Below are 16,059 nucleotides of genomic sequence, written 5' to 3'. Positions count from 1 at the left end.
TGTATCGAATTTTATGAATGCTAACAACATTAACCATTATTTTTGCCAGAAATGAGGGCCTACTCACCCCTCTGCTAAACACACAACACACACCTGCATGCTTAAGCAAAAATATTCTGTCAATACGCATTTCATAACCGTGACAAAATTTGTATACCATGACATAGTACTTCCGTACCCAATATCACAATAATAAATAGACTTAAAATAATCACAACTTCAACAATATCTTCTGCAAAGCGAGTCGCGTCCGCTACGCCAGTGAGCGACAACTCACCCGAACACATCGCAACTTGTCTGAAGATGAGGAATCACAGATTACTGTTCTGTTTCTTGCTGTAAGTTTAATAGACACCTTAGATGAATGCTAACAGTACCCAGGATGGCGCCGAAATTCAAACTGAAACGCGCTTGGTAACCTTCCACTGGTGTGGCCTCACATTAGCCTGAGCAACGCACTTCATCATGTAATGGGCATGCATTCAAGCATGTGCTTCACAATAAACGCATTCATCTGTGATGAGCCTAGAGTATTGGGTGCACGATTGACATGCGCATAGTTCCCTAGGCGTGCTGCGTTGTGTAGTCCACACTCTAGCCTTCCTGTCACTCCGCAACCTGTATGTAGCGGAGCGTGCCAGACGCTGGAAGCACAAGCTTCACTTCTCACAGTTTGAGGTAAGCCTTAGTTTTGTGCTGCAGATGCAGAGTGCGGTGATAGAAAGCTAACCTTTTCCTAAAACTGCGCTGCAACTCGCGCCCCATTAACAGCGCTCTCATGCTGGCGCTCGCGCAACTTAATAAATACATGCACTCCTTAACGGGTTCTCCTGACCAGCACAAAACGGCTCTCATGCTGGAGCTCTCCAAGAATGAAATGTACTCGCAGGTTGGTGCTAACTCACGCCGCACAAGCAGCACAGTCCTGATAAATCCGCATGCATTAAGCAGGCCCTAAGTGCCCTTCACAGTGGAGTCTGGTTGAAAAGACACTAGAGGGGCTTCCTGGGCTTTTCACTTTCCTTCTTAAAGACTTCAATTTCTTCTTCCTATGTTTCTTCTGGACTTTATCTTTTTCTTCATTATCCTTTCACACGTAGGTTAGTTTCCTTCCACTCGTTGCCATTGTTGCAGTCAATGATAGATCCTCAGTAGACAGGTAATGTAGGTTTTACAATGTTTATTTGAAGAATAAAGTCTTAGTTACAGGTTCAAGGTGTTATATAAATGCTGCATTAAGGCCCCACCAGGAGCAGCATCCTGCTGCTCAGCCCACTCTCTCCAGCTGACCTCTTGAAGCATACATAAACATTGTATGGCATCACACACACACACTTTAAATCAGGATGTAACAGTCCTCATCCCCCCAACACCTACTCACGTTTTCACCACCCCATGCTCTCCACCTTCAGTTCCTATTATCCACCTCCCTTCCCTCTGCCTCCCTGCTTTCCGCCTCCTGTCCCTCCTCCCAACCTCTTCAACACCTACCCACCTTTCCACCATCTCATGCTGTCCACCTCCCTTCCCTGCTCTCTACCTCCACACCTCCTTCCTATCCCACCTCTCCACCACCTGTCCTACCCCCAACACCCCGTACTTTCCACCTTTAGTTCTCTGCTTCCTTTCCTTGCTTTCTATCTCCTACCCCACATCTATAACACCCCCATGCTCTCCGACTCCAGGTCTCTGCCTCTCTCCCTGGCTCTCTACATCCTATTCCTCCTCCCCACTGCCTATCCCTTCTCACCACTTCCTATTCCATCTCTCCTCCTTAGATCCTATCCTGACTCTCCACCACCCCATGCTGTCCACCTCCAGTTCTCTGCAAACCTTACCAGATCACTACTTCCTATCCCTCCTCCCACCTCTTATCCTACCTCTCCATCTCCTGTCTCCTCGTTACCTCCTATACTACCGCTCCTTGTTCTCCACCTCCAGTTTCTGCTGTCCGCCTCCTGTACCTCTTCACTCCCATCCAGCCTCTCCACGTGCCCAATGACCACTTCCACTCCCTGCTCTCATCCCCATACCACATTTCCCCCACTTCTCACATTTCATTAGGCTCGCCACCTTCTCTTGCTCTACATCTTCTTCTACTCTTCACCCTTCCCAGCTCTCCATCAACCTCTTTTGTCCACCTCATTCATCTCTTGCACCCACTCCTCGCCACTCGTTTTAGCTGTCTACCACCTCTGCCGATCTCCACTCCCCCTTTTTTCTATTTCAATCCTTGTGCCCACCAGCCTCTGCTGCACTCTCTCCCCAGTGCACGTTCCTGTACTCTACCCTTTTCTGCTGTCTACTCTCCCCAGTGTACATTCCTGTACTCCACCCTGCTCTGCCGTCCACTCTCCCCAGTGCACATTCCTGTACTCCACCCGCCTCTGCTGCACTCTCTCCCCAGTGCACGTTCCTGTACTCCACCCTTTTCTGCCGTCTACTCTCCCCAGTGTACATTCCTGTACTCCACCCTGCTCTGCTGTCCACTCTTCCCAGTGCACATTCCTGTACTCCACCCTGCTCTGCTGTCCACTCTTCCCAGTGCACATTCCTGTACTCCACCCTTTTCTGCTGTCTACTCTCCCCAGTGTACATTCCTGTACTCCACCCTGCTCTGCTGTCCACTCTCCCCAGTGCACATTCCTGTACTCCACCCGCCTCTGCTGCACTCTCTCCCCAGTGCACGTTCCTGTACTCCACCCTTTTCTGCCGTCTACTCTCCCCAGTGCACGTTCCTGTACTCCACCCTGCTCTGCTGTCCACTCTTCCCAGTGCACGTTCCTGTACTCCACCCTGCTCTGCTGTCCACTCTTCCCAGTGTATATTCCTGTACTCCACCCTGCTCTGCTGTCCACTCTTCCCAGTGCACCGCCCTGTACTCTCTTGTACTACAAATTAAACCAAGGACAATGTGAGCTCTTGCGTGGAGACTCCGGTTGACCACGGTTGGATCCGTTCCTGACGCTGGCAGTAGGCACAGCCACACAAGTGGGGCACAGTTTGATTTGGCACAGGTGGAGCAATGCTGGGTGATAGGAATTTTCTGGATTCTGGGAGTTTCTGTCATGGAAATGTAAGTGTAGGAGGCTGGACTGGCTTGTAGTGAGTACCAAGGGGTACTTACACCTTGCTCCAGGTATCCCTTATTAGTGTATAGGGTGTCTAGCAGCTTAGGCTGATAGATAATGGTAGCTTAGCAGAGCAGCTTAGGCTGAACTAGGAGACGAGTGAAGCTCCTACAGTACCACTTAGTGTCATATGCACAATATCATAAGAAAACACAATACACAGATATACTAAAAATAAAGGTACTTTATTTTTATGACAATATGCCAAAAGTATCTCAGTGAGTACCCTCAGTATGGGGATAGCAAATATACACAAGATATATGTACACAACACCAAAAATATGCAGTCTAGTATTAGAAAACAGTGCAAACAATGTATAGTTACAATAAGATGCAATGGGGACACATAGGGATAGGGGCAACACAAACCATATACTCCAAAAGTGGAATGCGAACCACGAATGGACCCCAAACCTATGTGACCTTGTAGAGGGTCGCTGGGACTGTAAGAAAACAGTGAGGGTTAGAAAAATAGCCCACCCCAAGACCCTGAAAAGTGGGTGCAAAGTGCACCTAAGTTCCCCAAAGAGCACAGAAGTCGTGATAGGGGAATTCTGCAGGAAAGACCAACACCAGCAATGCAACAACGATAGATTTCCAGACGAGAGTACCTGTGGAACAAGAGGACCAAGTCCGAAAGTCACGATCAAATCGGGAGTGAGCAGATGCCCAGGAAATGCCAGCTGTGGGTGCAAAGAAGCTTCCACAGGATGGTAGAAGCTGAGGATTCTGCAAGATCGACAAGGGCTAGAAACTTCCCCTTTGGAGGATGGATGTCCCACGTCGTGAAGAGTCGTGCAGAAGTGTTTTCCCCGCAGAAAGACCGCAAACGAGCCTTGCTAGCTGCAAAGCTCGCGGTTAGGGTTTTTGGATGCTGCTGTGGCCCAGGAGGGACCAGGATGTCACCAATTGTGTGAGGGGACAGAGGGGGCGTCCAGCAAGACAAGGAGCCCTCTCAGAAGCAGGCAGCACCCGCAGAAGTGCCGGAACAGGCACTACGAAGTGGAGTGAAACAGTGCTCACCCAAAGTTGCACAAGAGAGTCCCACGCCACCGGAGGACAACTCAGGAGGTCGTACAATGCAGGTTAGAGTGCCGTGGACCCAGGCTTGGCTGTGCACGAAGGAAATCCTCGGTGAGTGCACAGGAGCCGGAGTAGCTGCAAAACACACGGTTCCCAGCAATGCAGTCTAGCGTGGGGAGGCAAGGACTTACCTCCACCAAACTTGGACTGAAGAGTCACTGGACTGTGGGAGTCACTTGGACAGAGTTGCTGAGTTCAAGGGACCTCGCTCGTCGTGCTGAGAGGAGACCCCAGAGGACCGGTGATGCAGTTCTTTGGTGCCTGCGGTTGCAGGGGGACGATTCAGTCGACCCACGGGAGATTTCTTCTGAGCTTCTAGTGCAGAGAGGAGGCAGACTACCCCCACAGCATGCACCACCAGGAAAACAGTCGAGAAGGCGGCAGGATCAGCGTTACAATGTCGCAGTAGTCGTCTTTGCTACTTTGTTGCAGTTTTGCAGGCTTCCAGCGCGGTCAGCAGTCGATTCCTTGGCAGAAGGTGAAGAGAGAGATGCAGAGGAACTCTGATGAGCTCTTGCATTCGTTATCTAAGGAATTCCCCAAAGCAGAGACCCTAAATAGCCAGAAAAGGAGGTTTGGCTACCTAGGAGAGAGGATAGGCTAGCAACACCTGAAGGAGCCTATCAGAAGGAGTCTCTGACGTCACCTGCTGGCCCTGGCCACTCAGAGCAGTCCAGTGTGCCAGCAGCACCACTGTTTCCAAGATGGCAGAGGTCTGGAGGAGCTCTGGGCACCTCCCAGGGGAGGTGCAGGTCAGGGGAGTGGTCACTCCCCTTTCCTTTGTCCAGTTTCGCGCCAGAGCAGGGCTGAGGGATCCCTGAACCAGTGTAGACTGACTTATGCAGAGATGGGCACCCTCTGTGCCCATCAAAGCATTTCCAGAGGCTGGAGGAGGCTACTCCTCCCCAGCTCTGACACCTTATTCCAAAGGGAGAGGGTGTAACACCCTCTCTCTGAGGAAGTCCTTTGTTCTGCCTTCCTGGGCCAAGCCTGGCTGGACCCCAGGAGGGCAGAAACCGGTCTGAGGGGTTGGCAGCAGCTGCAGTGAAACCCCGGGAAAGGCAGTTTGGCAGTACCCGGGTCTGTGCTAGAGACCCGGGGAATCATGGGATTGTCTCCCCAATACCAGGATGGCATTGGGGGGGGCAATTCCATGATCTTAGACATGTTACATGGCCATATTTGGAGTTACCATTGTGAAGCTATACCTAGGTAGTGACCTATGTATAGTGCACGCGTGTAATGGTGTCCCCGCACTCACAAAGTCCGGGGAATTGGCCCTGAACGATGTGGGGGCACCTTGGCTAGTGCCAGGGTGCCCACACACTAAGTAACTTAGCACCCAACCTTTACCAGGTAAAGGTTAGACATATAGGTGACTTATAAGTTACTTAAGTGCCGTGAAAAATGGCTGTGAAATAACGTGGACGTTATTTCACTCAGGCTGCAGTGGCAGGCCTGTGTAAGAATTGTCAGAGCTCCCTATGGGTGGCACGAGAAATGCTGCAGCCCATAGGGATCTCCTGGAACCCCAATACCCTGGGTACCTCCGTACCATATACTAGGGAATTATAAGGGTGTTCCAGTATGCCAATGTAAATTGTTGAAATTGGTCACTAGCCTGTTAGTGACAATTTGGAAAGAAATGAGAGAGCATAACCACTGAGGTTCTGGTTAGCAGAGCCTCAGTGATACAGTTAGGCATCACACAGAGAACACATAAAGGCCACAAACGTATGAGCACTGGGGTCCTGGCTAGCAGGATCCCAGTGACACATATGAAACACTCTGACAACATAGGGTTTTCACTATGAGCACTGGGCCCTGGCTAGCAGGATCCCAGTGAGACAGTGAAAACACCCTGACATACACTCACAAACAGGCCAAAAGTGGGGGTAACAAGGCTAGAAAGAGGCTACTTTCTCACAGTGAGGTAAATGTGTGATTTCAGGCAAAGTTTGAGGTTTGGAGGGCATTGTGGGTAAAAAAAAGAAACGTAACTAATGGGATCCACACAACTCATGCCATCCTGGATTCCTATAGGTGTCTAGTTTTCAAAAATGTGCAGGTTGGCTAGGTTTCCCTTGGTGCCAGCTGAGCGAGGGTCGAAGATCTAGAGCTACCCACATCGTAAAAAGAGGGTCAGTTTTCGGTGGAGAAATGTGCTGTGTCCATGTTGCGATTTGGGGTGTTTGCTGTTGCAGGCAGTAGGTCTACCCACACAAGTAAGGTACCATTTTGATCAGGAAACTTGTAGGAGCATAGAAAAATAGAACATTTGTTATTACCTATTGGATTTCACAGTATTTGTACTTTTCAAAAGTAAGCCAGTATAAGAAAAATTACATTTTGTAAAATACCCTCCAAATCATGAATGAGTACCCCCAAATTCAGCGATGTAGAAATAACCACTGCTACTAAACTCTGCATCGTGTGTCCATGTCAGAAATACCGAAGTTTCCTTGATACCCATTTTTAACTCTGCCTATTTCGCTATAAGAATTGGTCTGTACTCTGTACTCAATGAAAAACTATTGTACAGTGCAGGTCCGTTGTTTGCTCTGGGTACCTTGGGTTCTTGGAGAACCTACAAACCCTATTTATATCTCTGTAACCTGAGGGGTCTAGCAGACATAATGGTAAATCACTTATGTCATTTAGCCATTGTGACAAAAAGTTAGATAAAATGTCACAAATGTCTTGTTTTTTTTTTCTACTCATTTTCAATGTTTCTTCAATTTAAGTTACTTTTCCTAGAGAAAACCTTGAGGGATCTACACATACTGAATTTAGAATTTTGTCTACTTTTCAGATATCTATAGCTCTTCTGGATCACCCGTGGGTTTCACACTGATTTCCACCACTAACTGGAAGTAGGTTGAGAGCAAAAAAAATAGGGAAAATAGGCTACCTCTTAGAAAAATCCCAGTACTGTGGTACAAAATTAGGTTCTTTAATTCAGCTCCGAATGTTCCTGAAAGCTGGTAAGATGGTGACTTTAGTACAGCAAACTGTTCATGGATGCCATTTTTAGGGTAAAAACAGACACTTTTATCTGAAGCACTTTTCCCTATTTCTTTCACAAAAATCAAAATGTTGCTATGTTTTGCCGATTTTCTCAGTCCTCTCCAGGGGAATTAACAACCCAGGGGCACATGTAGAATCCCCGGGATGTTGGCAGAAAAGGATACAAATTTGGCCTGGATAGCATATGTGGACAAACGTTATAGGGGCCTAAGCGCAAACTTCCCCAAATATCCCCCCTAAAAAGGCTTAGCATCAGGAGGGGGGAAGTGGGTACGCTGCCAGCATTCTTGCCACCAGTAACACTGCCAGGGGTAGAGCATGGCTTCTGTTCTGGACGGGCACACTGCCAGCAGCAGCAAATGGGTTAAGGTCTTCAGTACACATCTTAATGCTTACCCGACTTACCAGCTCTCTTTAAAGAGTCTGTCTTAGAGGTGTGGCGGGGCCATGGAGGGGCCATTTTGCTACCTCTGAGGCTTCAAAGGCACAATTCCCCTCCCTCATCATCTGTCTGATGCCACCAGTCACACTGCCGGGGTAGAGCAGGGCATCAGCTCGGGACAGGCACACCGCCACCATTAATGCCACCAGTAACATTACCAGGGGTAGAGCATGGCATCAGCTCAGGACAGGCACACCGCCACCATTAATGCCACCAGTAACACTGCCAGGGGTAGAGCATAGCTTCAGCTCTGGGCAGGCACGCTGCAGCATTAATGCCAGTCACTGCATCGTGCAGAGCATGGCTTCAGCTCTGGGCAGGCACGCTGCTAGTATTGATGCCAGGACTGTAAACAATCTGCGTCGGGCATGACTGTTAAGTGTTGGCGTTGTTCTGCTGCCATGTTCACTAGACCTGGCATTGCTTGGACCGGGCCCTGCTGCCAGGCTCACCCCATCCGCACTGGTGCCAGGGTGTGCTGCCAGGTACAGGGCAGAGTGTGCTGAAGCAGGCAGTGGGTACTGTGAGAGGATGTGCTGAAGCAGGCAGTGGGTACTGTGAGAGGATGTGCTGAAGCAGGAAGTGGGCACTGTGAGAGGATGTGCTGAAGCAGGCAGTGGGTACTGTGAGAGGATGTGCTGAAGCAGGCAGTGGGTACTGTGAGAGGATGTGCTGAAGCAGGCAGTGGGTACTGTGAGAGGATGTGCTGAAGCAGGCAGTGGGCACCTTGCGAGGATGTGCTGAAGCAGGCAGTGGGTACTGTGAGGATGTGCTGAAGCAGGCAGTGGGTACTGTGAGAGGATGTGCTGAAGCAGGCAGTGGGTACTGTGAGAGGATGTGCTGAAGCAGGCAGTGGGTACTGTGAGAGGATGTGCTGAAGCAGGAAGTGGGCACTGTGAGAGGATGTGCTGAAGCAGGCAGTGGGTACTGTGAGAGGATGTGCTGAAGCAGGCAGTGGGTACTGTGAGAGGATGTGCTGAAGCAGGCAGTGGGTACTGTGAGAGGATGTGCTGAAGCAGGCAGTGGGCACCTTGCGAGGATGTGCTGAAGCAGGCAGTGGGTACTGTGAGAGGATGTGCTGAAGCAGGCAGTGGGTACTGTGAGAGGATGTGCTGAAGCAGGCAAGTGGGCACCGTGAGAGGATGTGCTGAAGCAGGCAGTGGGCACTGAGAGGATGTGCTGAAGCAGGCAGTGGATACTGTGAGAGGATGTGCTGAAGCAGGCAGTGGGTACTGTGAGAGGATGTGCTGAAGCAGGCAGTGGGCACCTTGCGAGGATGTGCTGAAGCAGGCAGTGGGTACCGTGAGAGGATGTGCTGAAGCAGGCAGTGGGTACTGTGAGAGGATGTGCTGAAGCAGGCAGTGGGTACTGTGAGAGGATGTGCTGAAGCAGGCAGTGGGTACTGTGAGAGGATGTGCTGAAGCAGGCAGTGGGTACTGTGAGAGGATGTGCTGAAGCAGGCAGTGGGTACTGTGAGAGGATGTGCTGAAGCAGGCAAGTGGGCACCGTGAGAGGATGTGCTGAAGCAGGCAGTGGGCACTGTGAGAGGATGTGCTGAAGCAGGCAGTGGATACTGTGAGAGGATGTGCTGAAGCAGGCAGTGGGTACTGTGAGAGGATGTGCTGAAGCAGGAAGTGGGCACTGTGAGAGGATGTGCTGAAGCAGGCAGTGGGTACTGTGAGAGGATGTGCTGAAGCAGGCAGTGGGTACTGTGAGAGGATGTGCTGAAGCAGGCAGTGGGTACTGTGAGGATGTGCTGAAGCAGGCAGTGGGCACCTTGCGAGGATGTGCTGAAGCAGGCAGTGGGCACCTTGCGAGGATGTGCTGAAGCAGGCAGTGGGCACCTTGCGAGGATGTGCTGAAGCAGGCAGTGGGTACTGTGAGAGGATGTGCTGAAGCAGGCAGTGGGTACTGTGAGAGGATGTGCTGAAGCAGGCAGTGGGTACTGTGAGAGGATGTGCTGAAGCAGGCAGTGGGTACTGTGAGAGGATGTGCTGAAGCAGGCAGTGGATACTGTGAGAGGATGTGCTGAAGCAGGCAGTGGGTACTGTGAGAGGATGTGCTGAAGCAGGCAGTGGGCACCTTGCGAGGATGTGCCGCCAGGCATTGGGACAGTAAATTAGAACAGCCTGCCGGGGGTTGGGCCCCATGTGCTGGGGCCAGGCTGCCCTCCGTTAGACCGTGCCAGGGTCCCCTCAGTCCCATGCTGTTCCCCGCTCGGGTCAGTGGGCCTCGTGCTGGGGCCAGGCTCCCCTCCTTTGGACAGTCCCAGGCTCCCCTCCTTTGGACAGTGCAGCGCTAATTTCACTTGTAATAGGAGCAGGTCGCGCCTGGGATGCGTTTCACGCCTGCTGTGTGGTCAGGGGTGATTCATGTGTTCCAGAGATGGTTCTTCTCTGAAGAGGAAATTATGGATTATCTGGAGCGGTTCCTCATGTCCCCTCCTTCCTTTGGGCCCTGGTGCACACACGGGGGCTGTAGTGAATATCCTCCCCCGTTCCTGGCCCTAGGGCTCTACACGTATTTCGGTGCCCTGGGACTGTTTACACACAGTTTGTGTGAATGCCCCCTCTTGCCCTCGAGGGTCCATCCGACCAGGTACTGCGGACTCGAGCTCTCCCTGAAGCCTTCCTGTGCACCGTCGCTTGCACATGTAGGTGCTGTGCTGGTGACCTGGCGCGTCTGGAACAAGAATGCACCAGCAAATAGTATTGTGAAAACACTACAGATGTGTAACATTTAAAACTGTCTGCAGGAAAGACCTGCTATTCCTGAAGCTATCCTGTGCACCTAGGACGTGTGCTGGTGACAAGAATGCACCAGGGGTATAGAGAAACTGGAACAGCAGCTCTCCCTGGAGTCATCCCGTGCACTATCGCTTGCACAAGTAGGAGCTGTGCTGGTGACAAGAATGCAGCAGAGGATATAGAAATGGGAACACCAGCTCTCCCCGGAGTCATCTGTGCACCATCTCTTCCACATGTAGGAGCTGTGCTGGTGACAAGAATGCACCAGGGGTTAGAGAAACTGGAACAGCAGCTCTCCCTGGGGTCATCCCGTGCACTATCGCTTGCACAAGTAGGAGCTGTGCTGGTGACAAGAATGCAGCAGAGGATATAGAAATGGGAACAGCAGCTCTCCCTGGGGTCATCCCGTGCACTATCGCTTGCACAAGTAGGAGCTGTGCTGGTGACAAGAATGCAGCAGAGGATATAGAAATGGGAACACCAGCTCTCCCCGGAGTCATCTGTGCACCATCTCTTCCACATGTAGGAGCTGTGCTGGTGACAAGAATGCACCAGGGGTTAGAGAAACTGGAACAGCAGCTCTCCCTGGGGTCATCCCGTGCACTATCGCTTGCACAAGTAGGAGCTGTGCTGGTGACAAGAATGCAGCAGAGGATATAGAAATGGGAACACCAGCTCTCCCCGGAGTCATCTGTGCACCATCTCTTCCACATGTAGGAGCTGTGCTGGTGACAAGAATGCACCAGGGGTTAGAGAAACTGGAACAGCAGCTCTCCCTGGGGTCATCTGTGCACCATCGTTTGCACACGTAGGACCTGTGCTGGTGGCAAGAATGCACCAGGGGATAGAGAAGAGGCTGTTGTGCAGCTTTTCATTGTTCCAAGTCCACACTGAGAGATGTAAACGTCCTAGCACAAAGGGGTGACTTGAGCGGTGCCAACAGAAACCAACATTGCATCTCAGTAATGCTGCAGCTTGCCAGGTGCCCTGCGGAAACCACGGCCTCCTCGAAAGATGGAGGACGGTGGTGAATCTGTGGGGTCACCCCACAACATTCCCGAAAGCTGTAGGGTGTCCGCGGATCTGTAGGCTCGGCCGACCACTCCCTGAAAGCTGTAGGGTGGCGGGAATCCGTGGGTTGTAGCTCGGCTGACAGGGCGGGGTCCGGAAGGGTGGTGCTTGGCACTCAGTCTGAGTCAGTTCAGTCTGTGCCTGCAGGGTTGGTTGCCTGGTAATGGCTGGTCCTATGGTCCTGGCCCTTCATCCTAGTCCCTCCTCGTTTCTACAAGTTGTCTCCACACACGTCCTACCTGTGAGTTATCTTTAAGTCTGCAGAGCGCTAAGAAATCTGCTCTTCCTCGTGCAAAATCTACACAAACTGTGGATGGTCTCCTAAAGAGCGTGTGTTATGCCCAGGGTTTACGTTTGTCCCGCCTCGAGGCCGCTTTGTTACTGCCTTGGAGACTGGATCATTGCGCGATCGGTTATGGCGCACTACTTTTCCCTTTTGCGCCTGCCCTGCGCGCTGTGTCTGCATGTTGTTTCTTCCTCTTGCTTGTTTTTGGGCATGCCGCGGTTTCTTTGTGGTGTCTGCGCCCAAAGGCTACAAGCTGGAGGGGGTTCTTTTTTATGGTTTACATGAGTACTACTTACCTTCAGGTGTAGCGGTTGAAAAATATACAAACTGGCGACTTTTAAACAGAAAAAACAGAGAAATCCTCAAGGCGGCTCCCCCGGCAGAGCGGGAGAGCCGATACTACAATATTCACTGCGCTCGGGAAACTCACCCCATAATGCTTTGCGGAGCATTTCTTTTCTAAAACATTTTGGCCCATAACTCACTGTGTGGTGGTCCTAGGACAATGGTACCACCACTAAAACGTTCAGCAGAACACACACTTTCTGCCTAGGTCATCTCTGGATCCCCACACTAGTTGGGGGGGGGGGGGGGAAGGAGGTATAATAAGCCCTCCCAACAGTGCCTTTCTAAGCTCTCTCGTGGCTGGGAGTACTTTGTGTTTTAAAGTCCTTGTTTGTAATATTATTCTAGTAGGCCTGAAAATGTGTAATGCACTACGCCCTCTAGGGGCTAAGTATATGGTTACATTGCATTACATTCTGTTATGCTCTCTAGGGGTTGCACTCAGAAACTCGCCCCAAAATGTTTTGCGGGGCATTCCTTTTACAAAACCTTTTTCTCACCGTGTGGTGGTCCAAGGACAGTGGGGCCACCAACAAAATGTTCAGCACAATGCGCTATTTCTGTCTAGGTCATCTCTGGGTCCCCTCATTAGGTTGGGGGGTACTCCAAAATAATCACTCCCACTATTCAGTGTCTTTTTAAGTTCTCTCATGGCAGGAGCTTTTGCTTTACAGCTGGGTTAGTTTGTGTCTTATTGGCCTTGTTTGTAATATTATTCTAGTAGGCCTGAAAATGTGTAATGCACTACGCCCTCTAGGGGACAAATATATGGTTATACTTCATTACGTTCTGACATTCTGTCCTCATGTCATGATGCCCCCTATGGGCTGACTATATGGTTACGTAACCATGTTTCCTACAAATGCATTTTTTTCATTGTGGTGCCCCCTAGGTGCTGTTCTGAACATTACAGTCCAGATACTGCAATTCTCGCAGCACTCTGAAAGTCGCCTCATAATGCTTTGCAGGGCTTTCCTTTTACTATTTGTTTTGACCATAACTCACCGTGTGGTGTCCTTGAACAATAGGACCGCCATCAAAATGGTCACTACGACTTGCTCTTTCTGTCTAGGTCATCTCTGTGTCTCCACACTAAGTTGGGGGACCCCAAAATAATATAAATAATGGTCATATTTTCATTTTTTTCTGCAGACAGACGAAAGTAAATGGAAATGCTTTAGTTATATGGAATTATGTGGCAGAGAGGGCCAAATTATGTGGCACGAAATGTCCAGATATGCATTTACAATGCCAGTGCTCTAACTCAAGCAAATGCGAGACCTACTGCATTGCAAATGCTTGTTTAAATCTACTGTGTGAACAGTATGATTTGTATCTACTCTTTTTCTGAACCCGAGCGAGAGCCACTTGAGTAGTAGTTATTGTTCAGTTAGTTCTCAGCTATGAATCCTGTGTTCCTGCTGCCACTCAAGTACTCTACTTTTCGGGCACTTGCTCGGATGTGAGCCTGTGCATGTTATTTCATTTCCTTATGTTTTTTTCATTACCCTACTGCTGCTCTGTAAGCCTGTGGACTTGCCATTTAAGGCACCCTGCATCCCAGACACCTGATCTCTGTTGGCCCTGGTGGTGCCACAGAGTTGCAAAGATGCCATGCGTGCCTGAACAGTCCAGGTAGACTGCAGCAGCGAGACCGAGTGCCTCTTCCGTCAAACGTTCAGATAACCCACCCAGCTGTTTTGGCACGGGAGCTCAGCATTTAGGCCTGCTGTACTTGCCTGTTGTATTCCATATTAAAAAGTGATATTTTAAAATCCACAAGAGTAGGATTTAATTTAAGAACCGCAAATGCACATTTTCACATGTCTTAGGTAATGCTTTACCCTGCACAATATTAATAATTCCTAACATTTTATTGTAATATTATCACCACTCTTGCCTAAGGCCTTATGTAGGGGTATATAACCTTTTGCTTCAATCCATCAACTCAGTTTTCCTCACTTACTCGCTCATCCAGTTACCCATCAATGCACTTTTATTTGCACACTCGTCAATGTTCTAAACCCCTTACCCATCCCGCCCTAGTCACACTCACTCATTAATCCATCCATGCACTCACTCCTCCATCCAATTCTTCACAAAGTTTTCATATTCACTGTTAGAGGCAGCAGGTTCTAATTGGCTGAAGCAGGACCCTAGCCAGGCAGAACCCGCCACTCCTGTCAAGAGAGGGTGATTACACCAACTAGATAACCTGTCCTCACCCTTGGTTAGCTTGGCATAGAGCAGTCAGGCTTATCACAGAGGCAAGGACTCCGACAGCACTTCCTGGCCACAACCACACTGCAGCATAAGAGACTTCACACACAGCGTATGTATAAACAAGATTGTATTGAACACACACCTCGTCGACACAGTATGGTTATACTGTAACTATGGGCCTATGCCTCAATTTGCAATGGAAGCCACTATGAGGCCCAAGTGTGTTAAACACTACTACTGCATGTACATGTTAGGAAAACTGTACATTCCCTCCCTGCACCTGGCGCAAATGTGCACACCCTGTCAGTTGATGCCAACTCCAGTACCTATGGTAAAACCACAAAGATGCAAGTTGCATGCACAGGCGAGTGTTACTAGTCGCCACTCACACATGGCAACACCCATGTGCAAGTATGCACACACTGGCAGGTTGTCCCAGTCTCCCTTAAGTGTATGTCTCCCAGGTGCAACTAGGCACCTTGAGACCAGGTATGCCAAGCTCCCCATATATATGAACCCCCATGGGCATGGAGAGGCTGCCTGGCTCACTACATGATCCAGCACCAGTTGACAAGGGTGCCCTTATTGGCAAGCTGTGCCAAGTGCAACATACATGAAATCCACTATTAAGTGTGCACACACTGGCCTAGTATGCCAGGCTTAGTACCTCTAAAGGCCCCATGACTTCTGCACACTCTCTTGGCCCTGCCATGGCGGGATCCACACACGTTGGCTAGCTCTACCTCCCTTCAAAGGGAGGACATGCCCCACGCACTTCCCTTCTGCCCATACAAGGGGACAGTGACCATGCCCCACGGCCACTAGTAGAGGATCAACCCATCCTTATGGACTTGTCCGAAACACCTCCCCTCTCCCTTTAGATAGGGGGGACACCCAATTTGTGTATCCATCCTACCCGCCGCCTGCCAACTGCTCCACCGTCAGGGCCCCCCTGGAAGGCATAAGACAGCTGAGAGGTAGCCCTCCGTATCGGGATTGCCACCCTGTGCGCAGGCACACATGCACCTCTGCAGGCCTCTTCCGTAGGCCTAGGACCTGGTTAACGGGGTCTTCTAGGGAGTGACACACCCAGGGCACATTCCCCTAGTAGCCCGGGTCGTACCCTCCCCGGGTATACGTTATACCTGTTTCACAGGGCCCTCCTGGGTACACCACCTCAACCATGTCTCTTCTCGCCCCTTCCTACTATAGGTGGGATGGCATGCCCACTTAACCACTGCCAGGCAGCGGGGAAGTGCCCAGAGTCCTTGGGTCGGTCTCTCTCGCTCTCTCTCGCTCTCGCTCTCGCTCCCTCCCCCCCTCGCTCTCTCTCCCTCCCCCCCTCGCTCGCTCTCTCTCTCTCTCCCTCCCCCCACACGCGAAAAAAGCTTCAAGAAAATTCCATCAGCAAAGCCATGTCCAACATTCACCCAACCACACACGTAGGTTGTGAAGCAGTTTCACTTTTAAAGTTTTTTTTTTTGTTTTTTTCCAATGCTTATTCCCCTTTCTGTTGTGACCATTCCCATCCTGCCAGATTCCCCTTTTACTTTGTTTTATGGTTATACTGCTTTATGCTTCCCCTGTCTATTATACCGGCTGACATTTGTCAGGTTTTGGATATAAACACATTCGTTCTTAACCAGAGGGGAAGGGCCTGCTTCCCTAGATCTAAAGGTTTGTCTGCTTTGATGTGTGCAGTGT

At 50.4% G+C, this 16,059-nt stretch overlaps 1 protein-coding gene across 1 annotated transcript in view; it reads left to right on the top strand.

Moving 5' to 3' along the window:
* The window catches only part of BOP1 (BOP1 ribosomal biogenesis factor), a 319,190-nt gene that overhangs the window by 254,973 nt on the left and 48,158 nt on the right, over positions 1-16,059 (top strand). The window lies entirely within an intron of this gene.

This window comes from Pleurodeles waltl, chromosome 2_2 (genome assembly GCF_031143425.1).
Source record: "Pleurodeles waltl isolate 20211129_DDA chromosome 2_2, aPleWal1.hap1.20221129, whole genome shotgun sequence".
In the NCBI taxonomy this organism is placed as follows: domain Eukaryota; kingdom Metazoa; phylum Chordata; class Amphibia; order Caudata; family Salamandridae; genus Pleurodeles; species Pleurodeles waltl.
The sequence above is the reverse complement of the archived record's forward strand: the minus strand, read 5'-3'. Positions and strand labels throughout refer to the sequence as shown.